At 43.5% G+C, this 13,811-nt stretch overlaps 1 protein-coding gene across 2 annotated transcripts in view; it reads left to right on the top strand.

Annotated features, from left to right (window-relative positions):
* The first annotated feature begins 4,158 nt into the window (after positions 1-4,158).
* Positions 4,159-13,811, top strand: part of LOC123993494 (leucine-rich repeat and immunoglobulin-like domain-containing nogo receptor-interacting protein 2) — a 346,736-nt gene continuing 337,083 nt past the window's right edge. For both annotated transcript variants that reach the window (XM_046295695.1, XM_046295694.1), the window contains exon 1: positions 4,159-4,719. The gene's annotated coding sequence lies outside the window, so the exon portion shown is untranslated. The remainder of the gene's footprint in view (positions 4,720-13,811) is intronic.

Raw genomic sequence — 13,811 nt, 5'->3', positions numbered from 1 at the left:
ATGGTGAAACTCCACTCATCATGTGGAAAGTCCTTGGCACATCATTCAACAAGGAAGGCACATGACAGGAAAGGATACTTAATATGTCTCCCGGAAACCAGCCATAAATGTATTACGATTCACCTAGATGGAAATTGGGGTAGTTTGCTGTGTATTTTAAATTATTTATTTAAATAGGCAAGTCAATGATGTCCTACACCGGCCAAACCCAGACAATTGTGTGCAGCCCAATGGGACTCCCAATCATGGCAGGTTGTGATACAGCCCGGATTCGAACCAGGGTGTCTGTAGTGAACCTCTAGCAGATGATAAGCCACTGCGACACTTGGGGGACCGGCCTCAATTTTGAAACTTAGAAAGACCAGCAGGGTATAATCTGGGGAATCTTTTCTGCCATGTAAAGAGTCTGGTATTCAAAAGTTCCCTGAGTTCATAAATTAAACTTCATGAAGCTTGGCATACATTTACTAATTCATAGATCTGTTTCTGTCTGCTAATCCCCTCTCTCTTTGTCTGAACCAGAGGTTCATAGCTGTATATTAAAGTAACTGTTCCCAGATTTGACCTATAATTAATTACAATATGAGTGAAATAGTTTTCCTTTCAAAAAAGGAAAAAAGGTCATTTACAGTAAGTAGGTTAAGGATCGGACCCTTTTTTCAATTTTCGCCTAAAATGACATACCTAAATCTCAGAACCTGAAGCAAGGATATACATATTATTGAAACCACTTGAAAGGAAACACTTTGAAGTGTGTGTAAATGTAAAATTAACATAGGAGAATATAACACATTAGATCTGTTAAAAGATAATACAATGAAAAAATGTGTTTTAAAAATATTTTTATCTGATATCAAATGCAAGAGAAAGGCCAGAATGCATTATTGCAATTTTAGCGCAATTTAGATTTTGGCCACTAGATGACAGCAGTGTATGTGCTAAGGTTTCACTGATCCAATGAACCATTGCATTACTGTTCAAAGTGTTGTGTCAAGTCTGTCCCCCCAAATGTGCCTAACTTGAACAGTGCAGTTAGATTAACAAAAATGTAAGCCTTTTGCCCATATCAGATATGTCTATATGTTGGGAAATGTTCTTGTTACTTACAATGTCATGCTAATCACATTAACGCACGTTAGCTCAACCATCCCGCGGGGAGACACAGATCCCGTAGAGGTTTAAAAAAGCAACTTTTTTTGTGTTGAAGTGGTGTGGGCGTATAACGATCATAACAAATATGTATGCCAGTAGACATCCTCTATGAGGAAATAGCAATCATTTTTTAAACAGTCTGTTTGAGATACAAGTTTGAGATGGGGTGATTTAAGTGTTTGTATTTTTCTTCCAATGTATGCTTTGGTCACATACATGTATAGGGCAAGTCAACAACATTATTTGCGTATGAGTTAACAGAATATGAACTTTTAAAAGTGAGATTTGTTTTATTCTTCATGAGGCTTAATGAGCCATGCTTCCCTAATTAGCTATGCCTTAACATGTGTCAGTATCAATTCCACTGTTGATCAATGGGGTGGAGGCAAGCCATTTCATGTTCCTTGAGGCAAAAGTGTCAGACAAGCACTTAGTGGAAATCCCTAGGTATAATCAGTGAGACCCTTAGGGCTGACAACACAGACAAGACAAACAGACCCATAGCGTGAATGGTTAACAAAGGAGGCAACGCAGCGATTGTGGATAAGGTCCAGAACAGGTGCCTACATGTGACTGACAAAACCTATTCCTTGGTTGCTAATGAGCAAACCCAATACAATGTCCTTCTTGTGGCCAATCGGCCACACTTTTATCCTGCTGTTCCCGTTAGTACATTTACACATTTACATTTAAGTCATTTAGCAGACGCTCTTATCCAGAGCGACTTACAAATTGGTGCATTCACCTTATGACATCCAGTGGAACAGTCACTTTACAATAGTGCATCTAAATCTTAAAGGGGGGGGGGTGAGAGGGATTACTTATCCTACCGTTATTGTCCGTTGTCCGTACCTGTCCGTTATTGACCATGTCTGTATGATATGTAAAATACTGGAAGATGTAATTGTGAAGCAGTATTATGAGTACACACAAATGTTCCTGTGAAGAAAGCCTTACAGGGTAAGTGTTGACCGATTCCGGTAAAGCTATCACTTACAATTCCAGGAAAATTGTACAGGCAAGGTTGGAATTCATCTGCAGTATGTCATCAAGGTTTTTGCCAGATACTTGATTTTTTAAAGTGAAACAGACACATTACTGCATGTATAACGATCATGTAATTGGACGCCCTGGATATAGGTAATTAGCGAAGCAACTTGACTATGCGTGCATGCCGCTGCTGTTTTGAATGTAGGTTTGGACCGTGGAGAGTTGTGTTGGAAATGGCACCACCTGGATAATGAGATGCGGAGAGGCATGTGCTGGTATCTAAGCCCGAAGGCTTATCTGCGAGCTGTACCGCATCAGGAGGACACTGTCGAGCGACCACCGTAGTCCACACGGAGCACTGTCTTAGGTCTGACTGTTCTCCTTTTTAACTTGGACTCCAATGTCAAAGTATAGCCTACGTCTAGCCATTTCCCTGCTGGGTTGTTATGCATATCGATTAGACAAAAGGGGTTTAGGTTTGCACTTTGATTGCTTTGACATCCCATTCTACAACGCTGTAGAACATTGCTATTTATCATTGGTGCAATGTAACACAGCTCTAACATAGTCACTGCTATCAGAGTAGATGGTTCAACAAGGAAGAAAGGAGCCATCTTTGTGAACAACAGACCTGTAGTGGTGATGATGGAAAGGCAGCAAAGACCTGTGGGCAGGCTAAAGGTCCTTCATCCTTCAGCTTCATAGTTAGATGACCAGACGCAGGTGTGAGGTTTAGCATTTTCTTTGGATATCCCATTAGCTGTCGAAGAAGCAGCAGCTATTTCTTCCCGGGCTCTTGTAGAGATCCAAGGTCACGCTACTCCCTGTTATCACAATCTACATAAAACATGATCTAATGTCCGTATCGGTAACACTTTACATGAAGATGCATGTGTACCGGTGTAATTATTTCCGTAACAACATTATCTTAACTGTCAACATGTTGTTACTAGAGTGATTACTCCATTACTACACAGGTATAAGAGCACCAGTCACTGGAGTGTTTTGGGACAAATGTTAGGCAAGCAAGATTGTGTGATAAGGACACTGAAAGTAGTAAAACAAAGTGATGTTCCTCACATTGGCACAATTACCAGCAATTCATTCCTGAGGTGATAATCATCAGTCATTATTCATGCTTGGTTTGTAAAAATATCCCTCATACACTATCACTATGCCTGGCACATGACAAACTGATAATGCCTGAACGTTCCTTTAGTCATTTAAAGTCTAAAGACAGGTTAGATACATGCAGCTGCTCCACTTGAAATGTTCCAGTGACAGATTTATTTTGTTTCTATATATTGTTCATTATTGTCTCTAAATCAGCTTCCGCGTCCAGGGTAATATTCTGTGTGTATGAGGGAAATGCTGGAAAGTTTGTTTCGGCTGCTAATTGTATAATTCCACAGTTTGCTATAGCGCTTGGATTGTCCTTGCCTCGATGCAGAAGACTGGTCTGTTGCTGCTGCTATTTTCATCTCCATCTTCAATCCACTTTGACAGTTGGCCAACATCAACTACTGACCCGATCCACTATAAGGAGTATGCAATAAAAGATAGATGGAAATGCCCCATGCTGAAGGGATGCTGGCTATTTATTAGTTAATAAATACACTTCCTCGTTCCTCATTCCTCCATTCGCTGTCATGTTGTTTCTTTACTCATTCTATTTTCTTATCCATATTTATCTGACCATTATTTGTATCTCTAAGGATTCCTAAGGTGTGCAGGCAGCCAACCTTTCTATCTGACATGACTGTGAATGCCAAAGCTGTAATTGTCAGACAACAGACCTGGGAGTGAGTGAGAGAGGGAGGAAAGAGAGAGGAGAGAAAACAAGGGGATGGGAGATGCAGTGTAAGGCAGGAAGGGGAGTGTGTGAGTGAGTGAGAGAGAGACGGAGGGAAAGAGAGCGAGGGAGGGGAGAGAGAAAGAGGGAGAGCAGCTTTCATTCCGGCACTTCTCAGCATCCAGTCTCTGAGACAGCGTTCTAGAGAGTAGAGCTACAAAATAAGGTACATTGGAGAGGGAAAACATTTAAGGAGGAAATCGAGGGAAATAAATTATAAGAATAGTTTGCTATCCACTACTAGCTCCTATCGGGTGGTGAGAGGTGTCGAAGTTTGCACTCTGGGGGACCCCCCCCCCCATGCTGGGCTGAACATAGGACAGCTCACGTTTTCTAGGTGTGGAGAGCACAGACTGCCTGTAGTCACTTTCGGGGAAGCCAGTGCGCACTAGGAGTGTTCTCCATCTGTGGATCTCGCACTTCATCGCTGCCTGCCTGTAACACGGGAGGAGAAGATCCAATCAATGTTTGGGTGTAATAAGGTGGAATACCAGGGGGGACACAACAGAAAAGATACAGCACAACCTGGGAAATAAAGGAAGTAGGAGCACACAGCAGTGAAGGACATCCTTCAGAGGAGGAAAAATAACATTTTACGGAATTTTTATTTCAGAGGCTCCTGTTCCAGGGGGACTTGGGCAGCATAATTTCCTTTTTGGGAGGAGCAGCTCTCAGCTTCAGTCAGCTAATCTTGTGGACTATAGGATCCTGGATGGCATGTCAAGGTAAGGACCTATCTTCAACTCTCCCGGTGTATCATCCAGCCAGCTACTGCTCAGATTAGGTAACGGCAACACTCAGCAGCAGATGAAAAGAGAGAGAAGAAGCAGATGGAAAGGTATGTGTTTCACTAACCTCCAGACTGTTTAGTGGCACTAACAGGACATGAAAAGTTGCGATAAATCCTTTCTGCGATTCATTCTCTTCAAGCCGTATTCTGATGCACGGGGGGGGAGATGATTGCTTTTTTTCTAGGAGGGATATTTTAATCTATGGATGATAGGGTAGAGGGCTGTTGAGGGGTGGTAAGGGGGTGTTGAGGGGGTGGTATGGGGGTTATTGAGGGGGTGGTATGGGGGGGAATGTTGGAAAGGAAAAGATGCCGGTGTGCAAAGCAGTTTATCTCTGGGGTCTCTGTCTTTGCATGGTGGCTTCCAGCAGGAATGCTGGATGGAAGGGCATAATTACCACTGGTGTTTGTCTTCGTCTTTGTAGGGGCCATATCTTTGGGACATGGGATTACGTTTTTATGTTCACCACCTGCCTCTGAGTCGCGACTGCACAGCTACTCCATATATTAAGGGTTGTGTTTCCCTTTAGCAGACGGCAAACAAGATGTCTTAGTTGTTTCGAATGCTGCCCAAATGTCTTACATGCCCCAAATAACAGTTCTGCATCTTTCCTGTCTTGCTGTCATGCTTATCTTTGGTCATGCTAAGCTGATAAGGTGATGGAACATGTAGATGATAAGCATGTGCTTTCTCTCCTCAAGGTCCTTGTATGTAAATGAGGATAAAAATGATTAATAGGATGATGGAGGGATATAAAATAGGGGTTTATAAATATAACTGCAGCATTGTTGTAGTGAATCTACAGCACGTTCCTGTCAACACGGGACAAGTGCCCCTTTGTAGGAACAGGTTGAAGTATTTATGATTGCATGTGCATCCTGTCTGCCCTGAAATATTTAAAATAATTGAATAATAAATAGCCTGTGCCTGTCAAGCCCTGCACCTGCCGTGGAGGATGAATATGATGCAGCCTCCTCTTGTAATATGCAAAGCGGTGTCCAATAAATCCCTTTGCCTCTAGAAATGAAAATATAAAAAGTGTCTCCACTTGCGAGACATCGCCAGGGTGGGTAGAGGGGGTGGAACGGGCAGGAAAGGGTGAAATTAAGTTGATGACCGTTTCCTTGGTACAGTCGCTAAATTTCCACCAATAGGACTGGCTAATTCTTATCTGTGATTTATAGCTAGCTAGTGGATGTATATAGGATGGTACCTGTCCTAATGGTTCAGAGATTAAAGTGACAAAACTCTGGTATTGGAATTACTCATGAAAGAGAATGTTGGCTTTTCATCTTATCGTTTGTCTGGTCCAGATATAGGTGTAATCTAATGAGCATTATGGCGGACGTGCATTTAATGTGTGTGTGTGTGTATTCAGTGTGTAGTTGTATGTGTCCAGAGCTGTGAGCTTCATCCTCTTTGATGTTTTATTGAGTGTTAACCGTGTCCGCACTGACGCACAGACTCTGATCCGGGGTTACATGGTGAAGGGAATATCTGATTTGGACATCATTCAGCCTTCTACTGCTTTTCACTGTGGATTAGCAACACCGATTTTGCTTTCACAGCATTTTGAATCTGCTAAACGATTTAGTCCAGGTACATGTGCGTCTGAGTGTGTGTACACATCTGTGTGAGCATTTCTGTGTGTGTATGTTTGTGTGTATGTTTGTTTGAGTGTGCTTGTTTGAGTGTGTGTGTGTATATATATTTGTGTTTGTGTGTGTATGCCTGTTTGAGTGTGTGTGTATGCTTGTTTGAGTGTATGTATGCTTGTTTGAGTGTATGTATGCTTGTTTGAGTGTGTGTGTCTGTGTGTGTGTTTCTGTGTATGCTTGTTTGAGTGTGTTTGCCCAACCCTTGTAAAGGAATATGTGCTGTCTGATGGTGGCTGAGGGAGGAGTCAGAGACTTGGTCTACCATTTCACTTGGATTAGGCATCCACAGTATGGAAGGCGAATAGAAGGCATTTTTATTTTCCCAGTGATTACTCTGAATTGTAGACAGCACATTCACAGGGGGTAGACATTAGAGAAGAAAACAACTTTGATGGCAAAAATGCTGTGCTTTTGATTTATTGCCTACAGCTACGGTTTGAATCAGTATGCATGCACGTAACTAGGCAGCTGAAATATGACTGACATACCTGCTTCTAACTATAATACATCTTTTTCAATCATCTCATGACTTTTGGACCCACACAGATTACACATTTTCTGCTTAGTTGTGAATTATGCCTAATATTTATATTAGGAATTTGTTTAGTCTAGTTTATAGCCAATATTACTTCACAATTTATCCAACATGTGTAAGCAGACAGAAGCAGAGGGTTCTTTGAATGTTTTTGTCATTATCCAAACATATTGAATAACAACATTTGACATTATATTGTATTTTTACCCCTTAAGATTAATATTTTATACCCCAGCTAATACAGGATGTGTAAGATGTGCTTATACGGATCGGAGTATCATGGGTAGAGTAGCTATGGACTACTCATACATCAAAGAGACGTCAGTGATGAATAAGAAGGCCCACTTCCGCTCTACAGACTGTGATATTCAATGTTGGCTAGCCATTAGAAGTTAGCTATGCATTGATGTAGAGGAGAAATTTCAATTGAATTAGTCTCAGAAATTCTACCAGAACATGCTCTATGCAGGCCTCTGAGATGCATAGGGTTCTCAGCCTATAAGTGGACATTACACAATCGTCTTTCAGTCCAGGGTAATTAACAGTAGTATTCTAAAATGCCACCATCTTAAAATGTCAATACTTCAGGCCTCCTTCACAACTGTCTAAAAGCTCTCCACAGGACATTACTGTAACATTAGCATCGTCATGTTATTATCCAGACTGTAGAAGCAAAAATTCCACCATTAAAGGAGGTTAAGCACATAATTTCTCTGTCGGAAGTAGCGCGGTTGAACTGTATGAAAGGGAAGACGTGGCCCGAGCACAGCGGCATATTTTTAGACAGTCCATTAAGGAATAGGAAAATCAATGCTTGCAGTTCTGTCAACATTGGGTTTCGTTTTTTTTAACATGATGACCTTTGTCGGGTACAGTGAGAAACCTGAATGGCATTGTCATACTGTGGCTTGACGAACGAATAACACAGGTCATTATGAAAATAGACAAAGGCTGTGTCTTGTTGGCATGTAGCGCAAACATGAATGACCATCTTCCATCTTCTTTCAAAAATGAATTTGATTTGGGCTTGAACACTCTTTCTCCTCTACTGTTTCTTGTTAAAAGGATTCCTTGGGTGAATATTCAATATCTGACAGGCTGATAGATGCACCGCTGATAAATCAATTTCAGGCTGATTATAAATACATTTCAGGCTTTACTTAGCCTCATGCTTCCACATATCAAAATAAAATAAAACGTGTAGACTTTATCATGACATGTTTAAATAACCAATGTTTAAGCCCTTAACCAAAAGTGCAGTTCAAGAAAGAGTTAAGAACATATTTACCAAACAAACAAAAGTAAAAAATGATAAAAAAGTAACATAATAAAATAACAGTAACGAGGCAATATACACTGGGTTCCTGTCACGGGTGTCGTTGGAAGAGGACCAAAGTGCAGCGTGGCCAGCGTAGATTTCTCTTTTTATTTAAAATGAAGCCAACAAAACTAGAAACGCAAAACAACCGTGAAGCTTACAGGGCTAAGTGCCACTAACAAAGATAACTACCCACAATACACAAAACATAGAAATAAAGAAACATAGAAAACAAAACATAGAATGCCCACCCAAATCACACCCTGACCAAACCAAAATAGACGCATGAAAAGGCTCTCTCAGGTCAGGGCATGACAGAACACCCCCCCGCATCTATCCGCGGTGATGGCTCTGGTGCGGGACATAGACCTCGCTCCAACTCTGGCTCACCCCACTTTGGTAGCGCCTCTGGTGTGGGGACCCTCGCCGCCTACCCCGGACTGGGGACTCTCGCTGCGGTCCCCGGCCTGGGCACCCTCGCTGCGGGCCCCGGACTGGAGACTGTCGCTGCGGGCACCGGACTGGAGACGGTCGCTGGAGGCTCCGGACTGGAGGCTGTCGCTGGAGGCTTCATGCCATGACTCCTCCTTGGAAGCTTCGTGCCATGGATCATCACTGGAGGATTATTGCCATGGATCATCACTGGAGGCTTCGTGCCATGTATCATCACTGGAGGCTTCGTGCCATGGATCATCACTGGAGGCTCCGTGCCATGGATCATCACTGGAGGCTCCGTGTCATGGATCATCACTGGAGGCCCCGTGCCATGGACATGGATCATCACTGGAGGCTTCATGCCATGGACATGGATCATCACTGGAGGCTTCGTGCCATGGATCATCACTGGAGGCTTCGTGCCATGGATCATCACTGGAGGCTTCTTGCCAATGATCATCACTAGAGGCTTCTTGCCATGGATCATCACTGAAGGCTTCTTGCAAAGGATCATCACTGGAGTCTTCGTTCTGGGCACAGGCACAGGACTCACCAGGCTGGGGACACACACAGGAGGCCTGGTCCTTAAAGCAGGCACAGGACTCACCGGGCTGGATAGACACACAGGAGGCCTGGTGCGTGGGGCGGGCATCAGATACACTGGGCCGTGAAGGCGCACTGGCGGTCTCGAGCGCAGAGCTGGCACAATCTGTTCTGGCTGGATATCCACTTCCACCCGGCAAATGCAGGACACTGGCACACCGGCCTGTGAATGCTCATTCGAGACACCGTGCGCATCACCCCATAACACGGTGCCTGACCAATCACATGCTCCCCACGGTAAGCACGGGGAGTTGGCTCAGGTCTAAACTCTGACAATCTTCCCGTGTGCCCCCACCCAAAAATTATTTGGGAGCTGCTTCTCGGACTTTCGTGACCGGGTGTTTTCCCCTGTCATTCTCTCCTCCCTGGTCCAGCTCGTCCTCCAGGTTGGCGCACGCTGCTTGGTCTTTTGGTGGTGGGTAGTTCTGTCACGGTTGTCGTTGGAAGAGGACAAAAGTGCAGCGTGATGAGTACATTTCTCTTTTTTTATGTAGCCAACAAACAAGAAACCCAAAACAAGCGTGAAGCTTACAGGGCTAAGTGCCACTAACAAAGATAACTACACACACTGAAGTGTAACGTCGTTCGTCTGTTGTATGAAGAGAGTCAGACCGAAATGCAGCGTGTAGGTTATTCATGACTTTAATGAAGGAATTGCGGTACATGAAATAACTCAAAAATACAAAAACAACAAACGGAACGTGAAACCTATTACAGCCTATCTGGTGACTACAACACAGAGACAGTAACAAACACCCACAAAATACAAAGCGAACTCAGGCTACCTAAATACGGTTCCCAATCCGAGACAACGAGAATCACCTGACTCCAATTGAGAATCGCCTCAGGCAGCCAAGCCTAACTAGACACACCCCTAATCATACCCAATCCCAATTAATACAAACCCCAATACGAAACACAACATATAAACCCATGTCACACCCTGGCCTACCCAAACATATAACAAAAACACAAAATACAATGACCAAGGCGTGACATGAAGGAGGGAAAAATGGCTACCTAAGTATGATTCCCAATCAGAGACAACAATAGACAGCTGTCCCTGATTGAGAACCATACCCGGCCAAAACATAGACATAAAGAAACATAGAAAACAAAACATAGAATGCCCACCCAAATCACACCCTGACCAAACCAAAATAGAGACATAAAAAGGCTCTCTCAGGTCAGGGCATGACAGTACCGGTACTGAGTCAATGAACGGGGGTACAGTTTAGTCAAGGTAATTTGTACATGTAGATAGGAGTGAAGTGACTATGAATAGATAACAGGGAGTGAGTAGCAGCAGTGTAAAAAAACAAATGATTTTACATGTAAACAATCTGTTGGCCATTTGATTAATTGTTCAGCAGTCTTATGGCTTTGGGGTAGAAGCTGTTAAGGACCCCCCCCCCGCCTATCTTCATGATAAAGCAAAACACCATACACTACAACAGCTGGGCCATTTATGGAATATGTTTACTCATCAGCATTGTAAAACTCCCATCATCATGGATACCGCTCCTTCCAATTACCCTCCGACTCATTGAATCACATCAAAGTCAGCCAAACATTGGTTTGTGAAATAGAGCATCTCTAGTCTCTTAAATGTGGGCCGCTTGTAGCACCAGTGCTGCTAAAGGTGGTGGGGGTTTGCAGTTCTTCCACCAAAAATAACAATCAAAAGGAAACGTTTTACTATTCAGTGCATGAACCCAGCACAATGCCCTTGTCGCACTGCACAATGTCGCCAGTGAGGGCATGGCGTGGCCGCATCCTCTATTCCCTGCTTCTGTGGTGGGAGGCAGAGTCACCGACCGCTGGTGGCAGCGCAAATCCATCTTGGAAGAGCACACAGGAAGAGGTTGAGGTTTGAGGACAGATCACGGACGACTTCCATTGACACTGACCTTGCCACCTATATCACTTTCGAGCGTGACCTTTGAGTGAGCTGTGGGGACTAGAGTCTGAGGGCCACCTCCAGCAAAGTCCCCTTTGCTTCTCCTGCTTGTGTCGACATGAAGCTTTAGTAAGAGTCAGAGGGGTGAGAGCGGGGTGAGCGGACTTTGTGCCAAATGGCAGTTGTGATGGAAAGGGGGAGAATAGACATCTGTTGGCCTCAATCCATGAAAAACAGAAGATCCAATTACCTCAGGTTGTCTGTCTGACTTAAGTGAAGGCACCCCAGGTTTGACCTTGAACTGAGGTTTGATGCCTTTAATATCTGTCCAGGTCTTCTCAGGCTCCACACAAGCCCAGTATGCCACCACAAGGCGTGGGAGGCCACAGTAAGGTGTTGTGACACTATCAGTCTGCCACAGCTTGGCTTCTCACACATATTGAATTCCAACAATAGCACTGAAATGCCAACCTGACAGCACGTTTACTTAAGTACTATTATGTTTGCAGAAGGAGAACAGAGAGAGGGTAACATTTGGCTTTGAAAACATCAAAGATTATTATAATATGCGATTAGCCTCAGTTATGTTGGAGGGGATTGACTGGTGCAACAAATATGTGAATTTAGAACAAATTTGAGATTCAATGTGTTTTTTTGTTGTAGAATAGAATTTCAAACAGAGGAATTGAAAGTTATGAGACCTTCCACTTATAGACATTTTTAACATATATTTTAGGAGGATCGGAAGTGAACTCTAAAACTCCGGACTTCCGGTGCATTTATACACAACAGCTGTTCCGTCACGGCTGTAAACAGCTAGCTAGCTAAGCTAACTTAGTCTAGTTGTTTTCTCAAGGTCAACATTTGCATTTTTGACCTTAGTATTCATGGATGGGATAGTCTTTACGTCCTGGGAAAATGTTAAATGGAGGTGAAACCTCCAGGATGATGTTTAGCAGAAGGGGTACGTTTTTTTATCAAGTTAACCATCTACTCTAGGTAATGTCAGGTAGCTGGCTAGCTACATATAAATAGGGTTGACAGCACTCAAATATTAGTTTTTTGAATTACACAAACGTTAGCTTGATCAGCTAAAAACATGTCAGCTACCTAGCAAGTTGCTAAGCTAACTAGCTAATTAACAGATGTCCCGTACCAAAGAGAGAACTATGACAATGACAAAACTCAATTGCAACGAAATATAAAATGTTATATCACTTGAGAATAATGAAGAAAGTCCTGGTCTAATTTCTGTTTACCCTCATCTCAGATACAGAGACCTGTGAAGCTGCTAAACCGTGTCTGTGGATGAAGGTCCCAAAGAAAGTCCATAGTCCTGGAGAGACTGCAGTTCATATTGCCAATGGGTTATATATGGTACTGGTCTACTGTTAGAATTGGTTGTAGGACCACAAAAATTATGTTAAAAGTAACCATGCATATACCCACAACATGTATGGCCAACCTTGCTCCTAGAGATCGAGCTACTTGGCTTGCAGGTTTCTGTTCCAGCCCAATACTGACATTCTGTTTATTTTTTGTATTAGACACATCATTTAACTATTCAATCATCTCATATTTGTCTGTTTTATTTGGTTATCACTCACTCTCTGGTGTCCTTGATCATTGGTGTGGGTGTAACAATCCCTGTATGTCCAACCTAGGATCCCCTGTCCACAACAGCACTTCATACCCACAAAGCACCATTCATTATCATTCCAAAACATGATCTTGGTTGGACTATGATAACAGTTCTTTAGGTCTCAGTTCTCAAGAGAATAGCACTCACCTGTGAACTAGCTCACATGTGCTACACACTCATCCCACTGCTACACTCACTGACCTCCTCCTTCTCCACATCAACCTCAACACACTCACCCCCCTCTGCTACACTCACTGACCTCCTCCTTCTCCACATCAACCTCAACACACTCACCCCTCTGCTACACTCACTGACCTCCTCCTTCTCCACATCAACCTCAACACACTCACCCCTCTGCTACACTCACTCACTGACCTCCTCCTTCTCCACATCAACCTCAACACACTCACCCCTCTGCTACACTCACTGACCTCCTCCTTCTCCACATCGACCTCAAAACACTCACCCCTCTGCTACACTCACTGACCTCCTCCTTCTCCACATCAACCTCAACACACTCACCCCTCTGCTACACTCACTGACCTCCTCCTTCTCCACATCAACCTCAACACACTCACCCCTCTGCTACACTCACTCACTGACCTCCTCCTTCTCCACATCAACCTCAACACACTCACCCCTCTGCTACACTCACTGACCTCCTCCTTCTCCACATCAACCTCAACACACTCACCCCTCTGCTACACTCACTGACCTCCTCCTTCTCCACATCAACCTCAACACACTCACCCCTCTGCTACACTCACTGACCTCCTCATTAATATCAGCGGCCAGCAAAGTATATTGTGTCAACTGAATCAATCTTGCACCCACATTATTAATTTTGTGGGTATTTAATTCTGTTACATTGACTCCGATCACAGTCGGTGACTGAGTTATACTGTCGGTGGCATAGGAAGAGGTGAAAACGGTGT

The sequence above is a fragment of the Oncorhynchus gorbuscha genome, linkage group LG13, assembly GCF_021184085.1.
Source record: "Oncorhynchus gorbuscha isolate QuinsamMale2020 ecotype Even-year linkage group LG13, OgorEven_v1.0, whole genome shotgun sequence".
In the NCBI taxonomy this organism is placed as follows: domain Eukaryota; kingdom Metazoa; phylum Chordata; class Actinopteri; order Salmoniformes; family Salmonidae; genus Oncorhynchus; species Oncorhynchus gorbuscha.
Note: the sequence above shows the minus strand (reverse complement) of the source record. Positions and strands in the feature narration are given on the sequence as shown.